Raw genomic sequence first — 21,056 nt, 5'->3', positions numbered from 1 at the left:
GGGGTGTATAATTGTTCATTGCTTGATTTCAAGAAGTTTTGAGTTGTCTTTCCAAATTATGCGGCTTTGATGCCATTCTGAGTGTCTGTACATGTAGTAGGTTGAATCTAAACTCTTCACAATAGGTATGCTAATTAATGATTAGATACAATTTGCCAGTAAAACTTTAAAGGATGTATCACCGAAGAGCAAATACTTAGATAACTGTATGAGGTTGAGCTGCATTGTGCCTATGATGGTGACAGGAATTGTGTCTAATGTGTAACACTGTTGTAGGATTATGTGTTAGTGTGGCTTGAGTTAGGGGCACAGCCGATATAGCAAGCACTGATCTATCTGGATGGCTTGCAACTGATTGATTGGCCCAGAAGTTGTCTCAATAACCACTGGCATGTGACAGTACACCAAAATGCAATAACTTGAAGGGAGCTAGTAATAGAAAGGGTAGATGGAACCAATCTGAGGAAAGAAGAGAATCAGAGACACTGAGTTCAGTTTAAAAACCCCACCATCACCCCCTGCGCATCAGATGATGACGGGCCTTTAAGTGGATGGAAAACGAAGGGCGCAAGGGGGGGCAAAGGTTATAAAAGCATTTACCCACTAATTTATCTCAATTAGACTACAGATGTAGGATCTAACATTGCATGAAATGCTCTGGGGCCGGCATATTAACTATCCAAAATATATTAGGAAGAAGGACACTGGCCATTTGTTTTGGCCAGTATTTCAATGCCAAGTCGAAAAATACTCACAAAAATTACCACAATCCAGAGTTTTGTGTCTCTGAAATATAAAGAAAAAGCGGAAACTACAAGGTGAAAATGCATCAAACGTATTTTAGAGTTATCTAGTCAATCCCTAAATACTTGTAATGCAGGTAGGCAGAATTGTTGTTCTAACAGAAAAGAATACAGACAGTTTTACACAAACTTCTGTTTCAGTACAATCCGCTGACCCTTCCATAACTTCAGCATACTCAGAAATACTGAGTATTTTTCTCTGGCAAAGGTGACATCATTCCTGCAGGTCTTCAAATAAGACAGGGAATCATTATTTAATTACTGCAACACGTAAGACCTGGTAGGAAGTGATCCAGTTACAAACCTGAAATTGGTACACTGATGTGGAGTGAGTGACGGGCAGATCTGTGCCCTCTGCCATGCCTGTGTATCACACACATCTGTGTAGGTCACTCTGCCATCCCAGGCCCAGATGCCTGGCTCCGGCTCATTTCAAGGTCTTCTTGGACCCTTGCACCCAAAACGAGCTGACCATTCATACGGCATCATACATGAAGAATTAACAACAAAGCAGAGACCTATGATATTAAATAGTTGGGGGAAAGAGGGGCCCATCTAGTAGGTGAATTACAACATGGGAAACCAGAATTCCTAGGATCAATCCCAGCTTCCCCACTTGAATAAGTGTGTGATCCCAGGAAAAGATTTTATTTCAATAAGCCTCCTTTTTCTTCATTATCACATGTGACAACTTCAAATGTGTGAGTTCCGGCACTGCGCTGTACAAAACCCTTATAAGACTCTCAGCCACATACAGGGTATATATGACAACTGACTTGCCTCTGATTTCACTAGTGGCATTGTCATCAGAGCAGGAGGAGACATAAGTATTTCTAAGTTCAAGTTTTAAAACGATCACTTTTAATAAATACCTCTGAATGCAGTGAGATAATCTTAAGTACTAAGGTCAAACTCTTTCACATATTGAAGAAATTCACTTTAAAAGAAGCAACTTGTTCATATTTTTGCATGATGTGTGTTGCATGATTTACGTGCCAGCTATTTTCGTGGCTGATTCGAGTGCCATTGCCAGGCCAAGACCCATCTAGGAAATTAGAAGGGGAGTGTCCAATCCCAAACAACCCCTGAAGCTACCTCCCTGATGCAAATGTGAAGATCAGGTGTTTGTCATCACATATTCGTCTCATATGTGCAGTTCCCAGGCAAACTACTCTAGTGCAGTACTCCACATTGTGGGCTGGACTATTAACAAACAGACTAGCTCTGGAGTGTTCGTTATTCCTTTCTGGACTTCATTCACCTGGTGCTTTCCTCCCTTTTACAGAAATGTAAAGTTTTGATCCCCATATCCATCCTTTAACATACACTTTGCTTTATTAAGGGATGCATGCAAGAGAATAGTGGAGGTGTGTGGTGCTGGTAGGGGCATATTTATTACTTTCACCAAGGCTTACGAAACCTTGAAATGCAACCAATATTGTTAGCGTGCCTTTATACAATGTTATTTTGAAACATGTTTGGAATCTACATTGATGTACCCTTTAATGATTGATCACTTCTTCACAAAATAAAGGGGACGATTCTGCCTTTCCATTTCCAGTACAGGCTCTTCACTTAGGAGCTGGGCTTTCAAGTGCCTATGCTTTTTGTCTCACAATCAGTGGTTTGTTAGGGATATAAACTCCTACAGAGCAATGACACATCATTGTGATGGCATTTGAAAAATGCAGTTTGTACTAAACTCTAACCCCAGTAATACTATCCCTCAGAATCATAAATCTCCACTGTCTACTCTAGAATTTTCAATGGACAAACATTTAGGGATAGCACTGAAAAGAGTGATTCAGCACTTAGGGCCTCATTATGCTGAATCGCTGTCTGGATGGCAGTCGGACCGCCGTATTATGAGTCATGTGGGCCCATGGAGCAAAGACTGCTGCAATCCTGCCAAAACCGCAATGCAGCACAGACCGCCACGGTCATGAGGCAGCACAAACAGGCCGGCAGAGACAGTCTTTCCACCGTTCACATTACAAGGTTGCACACCACCAATGTGACCATAGTGGGCCAACCACCACGCCTCAGAAGGCAGAAACGGACAGTATAAAGGAAGACACTCACCAGCAGGCAGCCTTACACATCCAGAGCCGACGTGGAGCCTATCAAGCACATCCTGCCACTGCTGCTGGTTATCGAAAGGCCACCAAATCAGCACCACTGTGGGTGCTACCGATTATAAGTACACACATCTACCTGTATAATTAGCCTTAAAACAGTTCATAGTGCCGTGGTCCACACCATATGGGGGGCATGACACGGGCATCAAGTACACCTTATATCCTGTACACAGTCAGAAACATACATTAAGATGGACATATCCACAGTCACAATACCCCCCCCCTTTGGGCAGCACACCCACATTGCACTGCACTGCAACACTACACAAAAACACAAGGCCACACATCTCAGGCACAGGGACAGTAAAGTCTACACAACATTGTCTTACATATCACCAACAAGACGCAAACATCACATATACAAATACAACTCACACGCTCACATATCACTCTGGCCAGGAACTGTCTTCACATACAACACATAGATGTATCCATGTGGCATGGAACACAAACACCACTACCAGCTCTGCAATGGACACACACATCACAGTACAATGCAAGGACAATGGCATGCACAATACACAGAAAGACAAATAGACAAAGAGCACTATGCTAACAATACCTGAACAATAGGGATGGGGCCATTAGGAACACCCAGGGAAGGAGGCTGAACTGGGACATATATCACTTTGCCCAGTCTCCTCAAACAACATGTGCACAGGAACAGGCCCTACGTGTGTCAGAGGAACAAACAGTACGGGAACCAAATGTCATGCCCATTTGCACAATGTAGAGGTGCAAGTCAGCAAAGCATATACAACTCTAACTGAATATGACATACATCTATTTAAAGCAGCTGCAAGGTACACATACCTAAATGGACACATGCACAGTCCACTGCAAATAGGGGTAGCACAATTGAACACACTCCATGTCAGCACAAACAAAACTCAAGCTGACACACATCAGATGATTACATAAGCCATATCAGGGGGGGCAAATACAACACCAAACATGCTCACATTGGACAACATCAGATGAAATACTTACAATAACACACATTACACAATGCCAAAATGCCAGCACTGCACTTACACCCATATATCCATACACTCCACATATGCCCTTCTTTTGGGGGACAACAGCACTGCCAACAAAGTCAGATACTGCAAACAACAGAAAATTGATAAGCAAGGAGGCTAAAACACACACACCTGTAGGCATGCAACACAAGTCACTAAGGAACAGCATGAATGTCAAAAGGAATTGCAGGACAAATGTGAACCCAAAACAAAACTATTCTTTGGGTTTATTTCAAAACCAGATGGGAAATGTGCAAGGCTATTGGCCAGTTCATAATAAATTGTCCGACAGGGATGGGTGCTTGCAGGGGGGTCAGGGGAGGCCTTGGAAATGGAAGGGATGGGATGGGAGCTGGGTGTGCACCTCTAGGGTTTGGAACGGGGGTGGAGGCAACAGCGCAAAAGTGTAGGTCAAACAAAAAAACTTTTTTAGGGACACTGGGACGGTCATCAGAAGGGGGTTGAGATTTGGATGATGAGGGATTAGTCAAAGGCTTTGTTGGTGTGGATGTCATGGGTGTGTGGGAGGTATGCTTGTGTGTGGTGGGTGTCTGTTGGGTGTGTGAGTGAGGGTGTTTATGTGTCTCTGGGTACAGGAGGTAGATGTGCCGGGGGATAGAGTGGTGGATGTGTGTGTGTCTGTTGGGGTGGTGACTGGGTATGCTGGATGTGGTGGATGCCTGTGTGTCTGTTATGGTGTCTGCAGATGTGGTGCTTGTGGTGGACATGTGGGGGTTGGCTAGGCGGTGTCTTTGGGTATGATGGGTGTGTCACTGACTATTGGTGTGGTACCTGTGGGTATGCTGGATGTCTTGTGGTTTGCAGTGGGGGTGTCCAGGGAAGTTGTGACTGCTGTCTGTGGGTGGCTAATGTTTGTGTGCGTGCCGTTGTGTTATGCGGTGCTTGTGTGCGCTCCTCTTGGCTGTTGATGTGGATACCTGTGGATCTGTCTGTGTACTTTGGGTTGGTAGGGGAGGAGGGGACTTTGATTGGGAAGAGGGAGTTGGAAGGGCGACGGAAGGTGGGGGGGGGTGACTGGCTGCCATCAGTGAGGAGGTCAGAGCCTGAAAAGATCTCTGTAGGCCAGACTTTGCACCATGAATGCTTTCCAGGAATGTATTGGTTTGTTGTAGTTGGGTAGCCAATAAGCCTCCTCACTGAGGGCAGTAGGCATAACAGGGATTAGGGTGGAGGTCTCTGTGGCAAAGGAGACACTCAGCGTCTTGGGTGAGCAGGCACGGCCAACTGGGTGGAGAGCAACAGGGAGGGCAGTGGGGTGGCAGACAAGGATGGTACTGGGGGATGCCTTGATGGGTCTGCCACTACTAGAGAGTGGCCCGGGGAGGAGGAATCTGATGATGTTGAGGATGTAGATCTAGTCTCCCTCAGTCTCCCCCTGGAACAACCCTTGCCCTCCAGGCCATTGGCTCCAGCTGTACCATTTAACAACTAGGAGACCCTATCGCCCTCAAAGCTTTACCCCATGGAGCAGATCTCAGTCACCTGTTGGCATACAATAGTGGGCCAATGTAAAGTTCATCTCCACAGATCCCACACAAGGTCGTGCACACATCTATTTGTCGCATACATAATGACCCAACAATAAGAAATGGTGCTACAAAACACAGCCATGTTGATGAGAAAAGTACAATAGCCTGGAGAAGGTGATATGGATATACCCATGTCACACTGGAAACATAACCATGTACACTTCACCAAGTGATATTTGTCCCATTAGGGTCAAGGAGTGAGAATCAATGTTACCTAGATACGTCACACATGTGGCAATGAAATTAACACTGTAGACATCATGTCCAATATGTCAGGGAGAGATGTCCCCAAAATACACAACACAATAAATCAGCAAGCCCCAGGGTAATCACCACTAATGTCTGGCACACCTTACAAAGGCTTTCTCTGAGTGCTCCAGTAAAAGCCATTAGTCCCTTGCATGTTGGAGAGACATAGAAGTTGCAAGGACTTGTGGAAGACCCTCAACAGGTTGCCCAATGGGAAGCTACATCACTGCCCCCATTTGGTCATGTAAACCCAGATGTCTGTCTGTGGATGAATGCCTGTACCCAAGCATGCGCATCTAAAACATAACCACAAGTCACTCCATGATGCATACCAAAAGTCAGGACACATACCTTAGCCATTACCCATGATCTGTGTATTCTCCACCTAATGCCACATCAAGCTCATAGCTATTCACATTGTGTATCAAAACTCTAGGCCTACCTATCATGTCCCTCATTGCTGCTGCAGTTGAACATGCCAAATGACAGACTATGATGCATGAGGGAATGTGCCAGCCACTACACAATAGCGACACCCTCCTGTATGTGGCACAACCTGAAATGTAACCTCATTGTAAATGTACTATTCCACAAACAGTGTGTCATGCACATATATGTGAGGGAATATAGACATCATCACATGTACGTAGGCAGACCATGCATGAAACTGCAGATTACAAATGTTTTCTAAAGGGACACATGTTGACATGTAGGCACAAGGAATGCTGGTAACAGTGATTGCGCATAATTCATGTCAATGGACATTCCCCACATACCAAGGGAAAGTAGTGATTTATAGCTGCATCCAAAGAACAAGGTAAGCCCTATTGCATGTATGTTGGACAATTTCACACTACAGACTGCAGTGAGGCACCAACACACATCATTCACTGAAGAAAACAAGATTCTGGGTGGCAGATGCAAACATACACATTTACACAGACACATGGCTGAGGACAGTGATCCATCACCTACTTACCCTTGTCCTGGAAAACTGAGGACTAGTGGTCTGTTGCCCAGAAAATACACACTACAACCACAAACAGTGCATGACTGATAACTGTAGACAGCCATATGTGGTTCTTTCAGAGCAAGTGGTTTTAGGATTCCACCCAGTTTTGTCCTAGGTCCCTGGTACAATAGGCAAGGCACATTAGTGTAAAACACATGGCTTGTCAACTCAAACAATCTCTCATCTACTGTGTGCAACATGGCCCTTCACTAATTGTCAGGGGGAGCAGTCAAAACCTCATTCAATCCCTTGGCAATGTGACAGGCAAGAATATGCCCTGTACTCACCCCTTGTGGCTGTTGTGCTCCCATAAAATAACCATCAAGCTTTAGATAGGCAACCACCAAAATGCAGCCCATTAGGGGGGTCATGGTCTGCTGGGCACCCTGCCCACATTGGGAGGACAGCCCTAGCTGGGCCTCCGCGATCTTCTGCGCCCTGCATCTCAGGTCCTCCCGCCTCTTTCTGCAGTGGGCGCTCTGCCGGCTGTGACTCTCTATATCTCTTATTTTATGGGCATTGACCTGCATAGATGCAAAAGACAAATCAAGAGATCATGATCACAAGTTTCAACACAAATGGTTGAGCCACATACATGTGAGTTACATCAAGCTTGAACTTCCCAAATTTGTCAGTACTCCCCAAGTGGGACACATACAAGCCATTAGGTACACAGCTATGACTACAGACATGCATATCCCAATCTGCAGACCAACCCACCACCCTGCTCAGGCCCTACAATGACTAGGCAGGCTTAATGACATCTTATGGGACATGCTCTAGCAACCTGACTGAGATATGAGCCACTATGAGACACATCACATCCCTGTGACTTCTGAAGGGTAGACTCCTAGGCATGAATGGACTAACACATCCACACTCTGTGAGAATGACTCCCTGCATACAGTCCCGACAGACTGCTGCCAGAGTAAAAACACAAACATCACACATGGGTGACAATGAAGGGACTGGCATGGTGGGTACATAAAGTGTCTTGCCTGTTCGTGTGTGGACATTTGCAATAACAAATGCAGACTCATGCCACTTCAGGGGGTGGGGTTTTGTGTTATGTATCTGTACCACAGAACACACTGTTGGGCATATGTGTCCATCCTACAGAGTTGGCATCCAACAGACAAAGGCATGCATTGTCCAGTTTCTTCTATGTGACCAAGCTACTGAGTAGTATTATGGTATCCCAGGAATCAACACACTGTCGCCATTGTGGAAATGTCAGTTATGCAATGAGCCTGCACATGACAAATATGACCTGTATGAAGGTGACAACAGGGATGTGGGAGTAAGGGACCTGTCAGGAGTCAGTGACACACATTGACAATGATGCTAAGTGCACGTCTGTCACAGATCAGTAACCCACACCTTTACCAATTCCCATTCTGATCAAAGGAATGAGGCATTCTGGGGATCATATTACAAGCCATATGACAGGACCAGCAGAGGTACAGGGAGTGGGGACATTGCCACAGTTACATAGCTCCAGTGACCCCCCAAGCCTAGACTACGACTCATACTGAGAGATACATGTGACAGGCCCTGGTCTCTGCAGTCTGAGCAGACATAACCTACATGACCCCACATTCCCATCACTTCCATCATGTAGCCAACAGCAAATTGGCATGTGGTGCATATGCCAATCTGAAAGGCAGAGAGAGTGATGACATGCCTTACGAACAACAGTCTTGCAATGGCAGACGTGCCAAGAAATCTCTGTGGCAACATACACATAGCTCATATTATTCACAACTGACAACTACAACACGCATGCCCAACTCATGCTGTCAAATTCATATAATTTGTCTCACATATACAACATTCAGAAGAAAGAGATGTCAGTGGATAGCTGTAATGCCACCTCACCTAGTTCTGTGTATCAAACGAAAGGTGGATCTGGGAACACAGAAAACACACACACCGCAATATGAATGAACTCAACATATGGCACTGGTCACCAACACCTGCGCATTGACGCTTCTATTGATGCCACACAGACTGCACCTACAGACACATGAGTATCAATCTGGCATATCTGGGCACAATCTAGCTTGTGAGGAGGGAAAGGATGGTGGAGTCCAGAGAAAACGGTGCACATGAGGCACTTATCTGGTCCTCTGGTACACCGTAGAGCTGTTCATACAGGGGGTAGGACCTCAGTGAACAGTCTCTCCAACTTCTCTGGTGAGAAGACTTGGGCCCTATCTCCTGCTGAACATGGCATGATTGCTCCCAGAGGTGGTACACAGCAGCTCAGTAGTGGAGGTGTTGCGGGCAGTAGTATCAGCACTCAAATGAGGGATTTTGAGGAACATGGCGGTCACGTCCGCAACATACATGGTTGTCACAGCTGGCAGACACAGCCATTGGCCCATGACTGGCAACAACGTTAGTCCATGACTGCAACTGCCATGATGCCTTCCGCCGGCGGTCACAGGCGGTTCTTAATATCCAATGGAGTAGGTCAGGTAGCCACCATTTTAGAGGCCCGAAATGCAGGATTTGGCTTTTAGAACTGCGTCACACCTCAGAAAATTTTGTTTTGGGCACAAAAATCTGCTTATCCTGTCTTGTCATGTTGGTACTACTACTCAAGTTCCATTGTAACATGTTGCAGGGAACAGGTGGTAATTTACAGTGGGGTACAGTCCACCCACGTCAAAGGTCATTTTTGCACTCAGGGCATCCAGTCACATTTCGAGTTGCATTTGTGATGCACAATTTTACTTTAGGTCAAGGTACATGATGTGTACACATGTGTGGCAAACGAAGAGGGTAACATGTGACCTTTGTGTCAGTAGCAACTGTGATGTGTTCTGCTTGCCATGTCCATCTATTCTGAATTGTTTTGTCACATGTCATCCTTGACATGCATCATGTATGTTGCTGTGGACACAATGACTAATGTCAGAATTCATTTCTTGTCATATACAGGTACCCAGGAAAAAGGGAGGATGCAACAACCACCTGTCTACCATCCACTGCCAGACCTTCAGACCATGTCAACTCCTCTATCGTCTGATTCGGCAAACAATAGTTCACTTATGTTGTTGATTGGAGCCAGATCTGATGGCAGCTATTAGTTATCCAACCAGCATACCACCCATTGCACAAGTCATGGCAGTGTTGCACTTCCTAGCCCAAGGGTCCTTCCAACATACAGAGGCCCAAACTGGTGGTATTTCCCAACCTATGTTCAGTCTGGTGTTGAAGGATGTTCTCTCAGCAATGTTGAAACACCTGGACAGCTATATTCTGTTTCCTCGACATGTGGAATTAGCTCATGTGAAGACTCACTTTTATGATTTTGCACACATCCCACAAGTGGTGGGGACTATTGATTGCACACATGTTGGCTTGGTCCCACCACATGCCAATGAACAAGTATGCAGCAACAGAAAGAACTTCCATTCCATCAACGTCCAAGTTCTATGTTTGGCAGACCGTTAAATTTCACAGGTCTGTGCCTGTTATCTGGGTTCAGTCAATTATGCCATGATGCCTTCATTATGCAGAATGCAAAAAGAACAGATGATGGACGGAACTCTGAACAATGCAAGCATTCACCCCAGTCACAAAGATCTGGGTTTAATCCATTGTTTTTTTGCTCACCACGCCACCCCAATTTGGACCCAGCCACATGCAAATCAGTCTTGACCCTGTTCCCCATGCAGACAGTCCAGCCCGATCTGCCAAGCCTCCCTGGACCGGAAACAAGCATCCTAGGACCGGTTTCAGAGTATCACCCTTCATCAGCCAGGCTAGCGTGAATCCAGTTGCTCAGTGAGCACAGGACCCACGTCTGGGTATACCCTTCCCATTTAGGGCGACAAATGCAAAAAGAAGAGATGATGGATGGAACACAGAACAATGCAAGCATTCACCCCCGTCATAAAGACCTGAGTCCAATCCATTGTTGTTTTGCTCACAATGCCACCCCAGTTTGGACCCAGCCATACCTAAATCAGTCTTGACCCTGTTCCCTAGGGGAACAGTCCAGCCCGAACTGCCAAGCCAGGTGCTCCCTGTACCGGAAACAAGCATCCTAGGACCGGTTTTAGGGTATCACCCTTCATCAGCCAGGCTAACTTGAATCAAGTGGTGCAGTGAGCACGGGGCCCACTGGCTGGTTAGTATGCAACATCTGTCCTGTTTGTGGGCGTGCAATGTCTGCTGCAACAATTCTGATAAGAGGGTCTCATGGCTGCACATATGTCCGATTCCTTAACAGAAGACTCTGCATATCCAAACCGTCCTTGGTTGTTGATGCCAATCAGAAATCCAACTATGCCAGGGGAAGTCCGCTTTAATAGGGGCCCATGTAAGAACAAGGCGGGTCGTGGAGAAGGGCTTTTGCGCTCCTGAAGGGCAGATTTAGGTGTCTAGACCGCACTAGTGGAGCTCTCCTCTACTCACTTGGTAAAGTGTGTTAGATCATTGTGGCCTGCTGCATGCTCCACAACATTGCCCTGCAGAGGAATATCCCATACATCCCAGAGGAGGGGGAGCCTGCAGTGCCACTGGGTGAGCCTCTTGAAATGCCAAGTGAAGATGACAGTGGTGAAGAGAAAGGAGCTAATGTGCGGGAAGATGTCATCAGCAACTACTTTTCTTTAGTGTATATAATTTGATGTAATGACTGTTATTGTACGAAGAACTGTTGTTGTCAGAATGTGTGGATTAGAGTGTTTTGGCAAAACACTGGGGAGATAATGCTCTGCATTACTCAGCCAAAGGGTACTTGAAAAGTTAGCCTTCTACATATCCCCACCTTGAGGTTGCTGCTTTGTTTGTGTCATTCTCATTGCAATGTGACCACATTTCCAGATGCTTGCTAAGTGATTTGTGTAAAAGGTATGTTTTCAAATCTATACTGCTTGTTTTATCTTTGTATAGGTACCTTCACCATGACACCCTTATGTGGGCATTTCAATGTTGTGACATTGGCAGGTATATGATACTGTACTGACATAGGAAGTGGACATGGATTATCCCTGGTAACGTAGGTCACAGATTTGGGGTGTATGAGACCTGTGCCAAGGCAGCTTGAACAGTTTTTGGGTGGAAGGTCTGAAGTGCACTCTCTACTTGTTTTTTGTGCCATGTTGGGCTGATTGCACCATGTTTATGATTATGTGGGCATGAGAAATGTTGTCATCAAGTGCAAGCCAGGCAGTCACCCTTCACATAGGCTAAACACTCTTCTTGTGTGACCTGTATGTAGCTGTAGATATGTATCATCATTGCAGGCCACAGTGCCTGTGCAACAACACTGACATATGTTTGTGTCAGACCGCCAGGTGCTTGCTCACTGGATTATGATGGACCCTTGATTGGGGACTGTGTTACTGCCCTCTGTCTGTATCTTGGTTTATGTGATGTTGGATAACTTGGTTTTGGTATTTGATCATTCTCAAGATGGTGACACCATTCACTTCTCTGTCTGCCTATTCTACGGGACAATGTTTGAAAAGGCCCTTCCTTCCGGGGTATGGGCGACTGTACCTCTGTATACCTTGACACAATGAGTCAGCCATTCTTGGCTATGACAGTACATACATTTGGACAACCTATGTGCTATACAGTGAAATAAAATGTTTGGTGTGACCAGACACTTGTACCAATGTGTTTTTGTGTGTTGGTTGTAATCCTTAGCAGGACTCTGTACCTGTAACACATCCCTCCTTGCACTATTATCTTATGTCTTCATCATTTGCTTCACATGGTCTTTCATCTCCACATAGCAACAATCAACACAGTAGCAAGCAAACACAGACTGTGTGGTAGGTGGTATTTATTGTCAATTTGTGCATGGAATTAAAATAACGGACGACAGAACAGATAAAGTGAAGGGTTCAGTCAGGGTAGATGAAGTCATAGTAGTCCATGGCAGAGCATTGGACGTCCAGTGTACTACTCCGATAGGAAATAGAAGGTGGTTGAAGGACAGTCAACAGAGTGAATATGTGACACACAAAGGAGTTCCTACAGGAAGTGATCACTTGCTGGCAGTGGTTGGTGTCTGGCCATCTGCACCTCCTTGATTCTTAGCTGGATGTCCCTGCTTGCATGGGGGGTGGCTGCTGCTACAGAGGCAGGGGTGTTTGATGCAGGTTATTCCCCTGAGAGGGCCTTCCTTCCAGTGGCTGGCACCGAAGAAGAAGGGCCTGGTGTTGCTACACCAAAGGAAGAGGTAGAGTGTTGCTGACGATCCCTGATCAGGGTACTGCTAATGTCCCTCAACACCCCTGTTAGGGAGGCCAGGTTGGTATTGGTGGCCTCCCACAATTGAAACATATCCCTGTGCAGCTTCTTCATCTCTCAGAGTTCGGAAAGAACCTGGCCCTTCGCACTTTGGGACTCCTGATAGAACCCAAAGACTTGGCTGAATGTGTCCTTGCCAGAAGCATCCCCAATGTCCAAACCCTGGTTACCCACAACATTCCTCCCATGCAGCCTACCACCACAGGCCTGTGCCCTTACCACAGGGTGCATCCTACTACTTGTTCCAGGACCATCATTGTCTGAGGTGCTGTGCTGCGACTCAGGATCCTAGACAGGGGTGCACAAGATGGCTGTCACTGTCCTAGGGACACAGGTTGGGGGGGCAAATGCCTACCGGGCTGGGAAGTCTTGATGTGGCCACAGTGAGACTCACTGTAGGGTCAGACCAGGCTGTCCAAATGGGCCAGAACCATCCTTCGCATCCAGGCATGCAGGAGTGTTGTCATCACTGAGAGCGTCAACCGTGGGGTAGTGGCAGTCTCTTCTTTGGGCTCTGTGTGGCCAGTTGCAGCTCGACCTGTTGATGTGAAAGATGCAATGTTACTGGTTGTATTGTGACATCTACCTTCAAATGTTTACAGTGACATTTTGCAAAGCCCTTGTACATAGTTGATTTGCAGGTTATCCTATTGTGACAGGTACCCCTGCTATTGGTTGTATTGACCTGACATTTGTAAAGCATGCACATTCATTTTAAATCAAGCAGCTGCTGAATTTAGCAGTTCATTAGCACTTGGGAGGAAGGGCAGAGAAAAACATCTTGCCAAAAGTCCAGGGATAACAGTGGCTGGGCAGGATGTGGCTTGCACCATTTTGAGGCTTAGGTGATTGTTATGCAGGCTGACCCAGGAGTCTGTTGTACATGTGATTAGAGCCATGATGTGGTCAGTGCATAGTGAATGTGTCTGCATCCAATACCATTCTGGTGATGCATCTTGATGCCTTGGTGTTCAGTTATGTTGCACACTGGGTGAGATGTCCTTCCTTTCCTCAATAGTTTCATCTTGGCTTAGCAGTTCAAGATTGAGCTAGGTGGCCAGCCACATCTCTGAGTTGAGCTTGATCTCTATCTTGGTTCCTCCCAGGTAAGTAAACATCATTTGAGAGTGATCAGGCAAGGTTTTTTTCGACAAGTGACTACTGTTATGATATTTGGGGTCACTTGAACAGTGCCTCATGGGAGCTGTATTCAGGCCACTCCACAAGTTCCCAACACTAGCCAATTGTTATCCACCCAGGTGAGTAAACCGCCATTGTGAGTTCACTAACAGATGCATTGGGGCAAGTGGACACTGGGCTGGTGATTGGAGTTAGCAAAACAGGGCCCTTTGAGCTTTGCATTCAGGTCACTCCCAGTGGTTCCCAACGCTAACCAAATGTTATCCTCGCAGGTGAGTAAACATCCTTTGTGAGTTCACTAACAGATGCCTTGGGGCAAGTGGACAATGGGTTAGTGAGTGGAGGTAGCAAAACAGGGCCCATTGGGCTTTACATTCAGGTCACTCCCACTAGTTCCCAAAACTAGACAAATGTTATCCTCCAGGTCAGTAAACTTCCTTTGTGAGTTCCCTAACAGATGCACTGGGGCAAGTGGACACTGGGCTGGTGAATGGAGTTAGCAAAATAGGGCCCATCGGGCTTTACATTCAGGTCACTCCCAGTAGTTCTCAACACTAGAGAAATGTGATCCTCCCAGGAGAGTGAACTTCCATTGTAAGTTAACTAACAATGGTTGTTGGACAAGTGTGCACTGGGCTTGTAGTAGGAAACTGGGGAGACAGAGCCTCCTGGCCTTAGTAATCATGTCACTCCCTCTACTTCATACACTTGAGAAATGTGACCCCCCCCCAGTGAGTATATTTCTTATGTGATTTCTCAAACAGGAGCCTTTAGAGAAGAGGACACTAGATTGGTGGTTGGAATGACAGTAAGAGACCCAACTGTGAGTTACAGTCATGTAACTCCCTGTACTACACACACTGTACAAATGGTATCCTCACAGGTCAGTACATTTCAATTGAGGGTTAAGCCACAGGGGTCTTTGGACAAGAGAACAATGTGTTGGTGTTTTGATTTTCAGGAACAGGGCCTCCAGGCATTAGCAATCAGATCACTCCCTCTACTACACACACTCTACAAAATACAAATGGTTTCCTCCCAGGTGAGTACACTTCATTTTGTAATTGACAAACAGTGGTCATCGGAGAAGAGGGCACTGTGCTGGTGTTTGGAGTTACAGATACAGGGCCTTCTGTGAGTTGCAGTCATGTCACTCACTCTAGTACGCACACTTGGCCAGTGTTCTCCCCCTAGTGAGCACACTTCAATCCTCTGTGTGCAAGGTGGGGCCTACAGCATTCACTCTATTGACTATACTATCCCACATTTTCAATTTCCTACATAGAGTAGTGTGCTGGACTTAGGGGGTCATTCTGACCTTGGCGGTCCATGACCGCCATGGCGGAGTGCGGCAGAAGCACCGCCAACAGGCTGGCGGTGCTTCCTTTGCGATTCTGACCGCGGCGGTAAAGCCGCGGTCGGAAAAGGGGAGCCGGCGGTTTCCCGCCAGTTTCCCGCTGGCCCAGGGCACCCGCCATGGCGGCGCTGCTTGCAGCACTGCCATGGGGATTCCAACCCCCTTACCGCCAGCCTGTTTCTGGCGGTGTCCACCGCCGGAACCAGGATGGCGGGAACGGGTGCCGTGGGGCCCCTGGGGGCCCCTGCACTGCCCATGCAACTGGCATGGGCAGTGCAGGGGCCCCCTAACAGGGCCCCACAAAGATTTTCACTGTCTGCTTAGCAGACAGTGAAAATCGCGACAGGTGCCACTGCACCCGTCGCACCCCTTCAACTCCGCCGGCTCCATTCCGAGCCGGCTTCATTGTTGAAGGGGCTTTCCCGCTGGGCCGGCCGGCGGTCTTCTGGCGGTCGCCCGCCGGCCCAGCGGGAAAGCCGGAATGACCGCCGCGGTCTTTTGACCGCGGTGCGGTCTTTCGGCGAGAACCGCTTGCCGGGCGGCGACCGCCGACCGCCGCGGTCAGAATGACCGCCTTAGTCGCTAGACAATTGTGCCTCTACTCTTATGTTTTCATCCACCAGGACTCTTAACTCTTCATCAGTGAATTGTGAATTGTTAATAGGGTTCTAAAAAAAAATATATATTACAGGTGACAGTTACTTAATAAAGAGGGGAAGTGCGAAAGGGTGTGACTGGACAAAATTGTGTGCAGGGTGTGGTATGGGATGTTTAAAAAAATGTGAAGGGGTGCCTATTCTATGGAGTTAAATTTTTTAAGCCCCCTGTCTTGTTGGCTTTTGCTGTGAAAATGCAGAGGATTGTGGTCTGTGAAGGGGTGTGCTTTACAGTGTCCTTTGCAGGTGTGTCCAGTGTGGCAATGTGTCAGCTGTGCTGCTTTCAAATCCATCCAATGTGCAGACCACCATCGTTCGGACTGCCATGGGTGCCCGCCACTGTGATTTTGGACTTGTAATATGGTCAGTGTACGATGACGGGGCTGTTGGGGCTGGAGTTTGATCCGCCTATTTCCGGGTCTCCACACCACTGCCGGTCTGCCTTTTTTGGTTGGCGGTCGTCAGTCCTGCCTGTGTGATAGGGCAGTCTGAAAGACCAACAACATGACAGTCTTTTTGAGCCTGCCAAAATGGCAGTCCAGCGGTCTGACCTTCAAATTCGTAATGAGGCCCTTAAGCTATAAATTCCATATGACTCATTGCCTTGTTATAAAGAATTATGACATAATAGCTAATCTGGAAGTGGTATGTAAAATGCAACTCTACATAGGCTAGTTATTAGACCAAAAACCATCAGAATCATTTTTCTATTTATCAGACAGACAACATTTGGAGAAGATTTTGGGTTCCTCTTTGACTCAGTGATTATGTCCTCTCTGTAAAGCTGAGGTCCAGGATTTAGAAAATATCTTATTCCGATGTTAAGCACTTTCTTATCCAAGGTAGCGGTTCTTTTATCCCCTTTTTAGGAACTGGAGTATTTATTGTCGTGAGGAATTCTGTGCTTTTATAATGTCCCATCCCACTTAAATTACCATGCATGATATTTTATTTTAAATGTTTTAAGCATTTACTTTATTTTACTAGATTACTAATATGTGTTTATTTTAACTGCATTTTTTTGTGACTTTATATTGCTGTCCTCATTAGAGGCCTATGGGCCTCATTAGGAGTTTGGCGGACGATTCGCACTGTCTTTGGAACTTCCGACGGAGGGGTTGCTGCCACACTGGCTACCTCCCTGTCAGACCCATTAAGAGTTTTCCGCTGGGCTGGCGGGCCGAATCTGAGGTTTCCACCCGCCAACCTAGTGGGAAACTGGCGGCAGCATTGTCTCTGGCTAGTTATCGAGCCAGCCGCAATGCTGCGACCGCAAGGTGCTCCAGCACCTTTGCAATGTTCACTGTCTGGACAGCAGACAGTGAATATTGCGACGGTGCTGGGCAGGGGGACCCCTGCACTGCCCATGCCAAGTGCATGGGCAGTGCAGGGCCCCCCTGTGGCCCCCAGCACCTGTTCTCCGCCAGCCCTTTAACGGCAGCGAAACCGCCATGAAAAGGCTGGCGGAGACCGAGGTCTTAATTCCCAGGCAAGCACTGCATGCAGCGCTGCTCTGGCGGATTATGATCTCTGCCACCGCCAGGTCGTCGGGATCATGGATCCCATTGGTGCTGGCGGAACCCTGGTAGTCTGACTGCCATGATCCTTATGTGGCCATCGTACCACCACAACAGCGGCAGTCCTGACCACCACCGCAAGGCTGACAATCTGAAGACCGCCAGCCTCACAATGAGGCCCTATGTCAATAACATTTGACACTTAATACATTGACAATTTCTATACATTCACATAGAAGTATTCTTTTTTATGTTTTAGCCTTATAATGTAATTTAATGAATTTTGGATCTTTTTCATTGTCCCTCGAGTAGATATTAATTACCACTTTCTGTGTACATTGAGCAACAAATGCCACTCTATAGTGCTTCTCAAAAACATATACACAACTGCACATTGAAATCCAAAATCTCTGACCCTCACAGAATGCATCAACATCCTCACTTTTCTTAAAGCCACCTCATTTAAAGCGAATGCTTTACCTCCTTCTTTATTAAAAGCCTTTCTGAAGAAACTTTATCACCACTACTCACCATTGCCAATGACGCCTTCACACCAGGAATCTTTCCAGGACCTCTCAGAAGGACCAAAATGCACTATTCCTGAAGCAATAAATACTTTTCCCTAGTATTGTCTTCAAATAATGGCCCGCCGCTCACCTACATCCGAAAACAGTTTATGCACAACTCCAAGATCATATCAGTTTCAGTCATTTCCTACAGCATGGAGAAAGCTACCATACAAATCATCGACAAATTATCCAGAGTGTAGATAAGTATGACCCCTAACTCCTAATATTCCTGGGCCTCTCAGCCGATTTCGACACAATCAGTTATCCCTTCTTCATCCACACCTTAAAGTCTTGAATGAAATTTGCTGTCAATTTATGTCATTCATTATCTTCCTACCCATCTAACAGTTTCCTATTCATTTATGTGAGCACCTTGAGATCCCAGAAGATCCTCGAGGACCCAGAAGATCTGTTTCCCCTGAGAAGTTCCCCACATTTTCATCTTTGCCCAATTATCTTCCCCATCTACTAGGAGTCACTTGGAACTTTATTTACTGATAACAGCATCAACATTCCGTAGTAAACTGATGCTACACTTCTACTTGAACGTTGCATGCACTCCAGGCATCCAACACATCAAACACTACCTGTACCTCACCCAGACTTAGATGCTCAGCACCTACCTGAAGCTCAGTGCTTCATTAACAGAATTTATTATACTTGAAAGAAACAACTTTCTGTGTACATTGAGCAACAAATGCCACTCTACAATGCATCTCAAAATAGAGACCCTTGAAATCCAAAATCTCTGACCCTCACAGAATGCGTCAACATCCTCAAGCAACAACTAGTCCAAACCTGCCACAACACCATGAACCTGGATTTGAAACCAAACTTTCACCCAGTGTTAATTACGTCTGATTCACCCTGCATACTCACCTCATTCTCAAGGAACTCATCCCTGTAAAATCAAGACCACTTAATACCAATTCATTCTACAAACAAAAGTGAAACAGGTCTCTTTCAGAACTTCCCCTCAAGACTTCACACTCTTGCAACTCCATGTTCGTTAACTTTCCATACTCTAGAGTGACTACCCTCGAGTTCAACCCACATGGATCAATGAGATGATATTGACCCCAAAAATATTGGGATACTCAAATATTGTGTCAAAAATATCTCGACACAAATATTGTTTCCCTATGGGTATAATGGAAAATACACAAATATAAAAAAAAAATTGATTCACACTAATATCGTAAAAATAGGACAAAAATATAGATTTTCATTAAATGGGCAGTCCAAATTAGTAAATGTTGAATATTTTAATACATACCATTAATATAATCTATTTTCAATAAATGTAAGTCAAATGTATTATTAAAACTAAATATTTACTTCTATAAACATACAAACATATATAAGTATTTTTACACGTACATATGGATAATATACCACTATTATTAAAAATATATTTTAGATTATATTATTTTGTGTACTTCCTTTCAATTTATTAATATAAAAACATGTATATATGTTTACATAAATATATAAAGTATAAAAATGTAACAAGACCAAATATAAAACGTTAGAAACCTACCAAATAATTAAAGTAAAAAACATTTACTAAAAACAAAAATGGATATATATTAATATCATAAAATTGAAAAAGTAATCAAATAATAATGTTACAATTTTGAAAAAATATTAATAAATATATTAAACTCTGGAAATTATGGAATTATATTTCAAAGATCTAAAATTTACTATTCCTTCTCCAATTTCTGCAACAGTAGGGAAAACGTTGGACTCAAGAGGGGTAAAAGTTACTATCACCACGCCAGTCTGTGCAGCAGTCTGGAAAGTGTTGGGCTCAGGAGAAGTAAAATTTGATATTTCCACTCCAATCTGTGCAACAGTAGGGAAAGCGTTGGACGCCGGACCGGTCAACTTTACTATTCCCACTCCAGTCTGTGCAACAGTAGGGAAAGTGGTTTACTCTGGACGGGTCAAATTTACTATTCTCACTTCAGTCTATACAACAGCAGGGAAAGCGTTGAACTCAGAAGGAGTCAAATTTACTATTCCTACACCAATCTGTGCAAAAGAGGGAAAGCATTGGACTCAGGAGGGGTAAAATGTACTATTCCCACTACAGTCTGTGCAACAGTAGGGAAAGCGTTGGTCTCTGGATGGGTAAAATTTACTATTCAGTAGGAAGAGCATTAACAAGAAGAATGTAGTTCACTTAAAACACATAACATAGTTTGATAACTAATTCACCAAAAATATAAATATTATAATATAAAATGTGTATATAAACTTAAACAAGATGTATACATTTTACATAGTTTTTTAATGGTTTCTAAAAATTAATATCAACTAAACAAATTTTTTTCTTTTTTTTTATTGGAAAGAATCATACAGCAAGTATATTCTTACATCACTTCACACTGAGAACATAACATTCTGAACCGATAATGGAAAAACAGGCAGGGGAGAGAGAGAGAAAAAGAGGAAAAAAAATAATATATATATATATATATATATATATATATATATATATATATATATATATATAAAAAAAATATAAATCAATAAATAAATAAAAAGGGGGGGGTTTATTAAGACGCGCTGGGGGTCGCGTGACTATATTCATTGTGAGTCCGGATCCAGACCTGAAGTGGCTCCCATATTGCCTTCCCTTTCCTCCTGGCATGTTTCCCCTTGCGTTCATATAGTGCCATCTCCAAATGATATACAGAAAGTAGCCTGGCTAGCCATTGCTGCCAGGACGGGGGTCGTACATTCAGCCATGCGGATGATA

The sequence above is a fragment of the Pleurodeles waltl genome, chromosome 1_2 (assembly GCF_031143425.1).
Source record: "Pleurodeles waltl isolate 20211129_DDA chromosome 1_2, aPleWal1.hap1.20221129, whole genome shotgun sequence".
NCBI lineage: Eukaryota > Metazoa > Chordata > Amphibia > Caudata > Salamandridae > Pleurodeles > Pleurodeles waltl.
Note: the sequence above shows the minus strand (reverse complement) of the source record.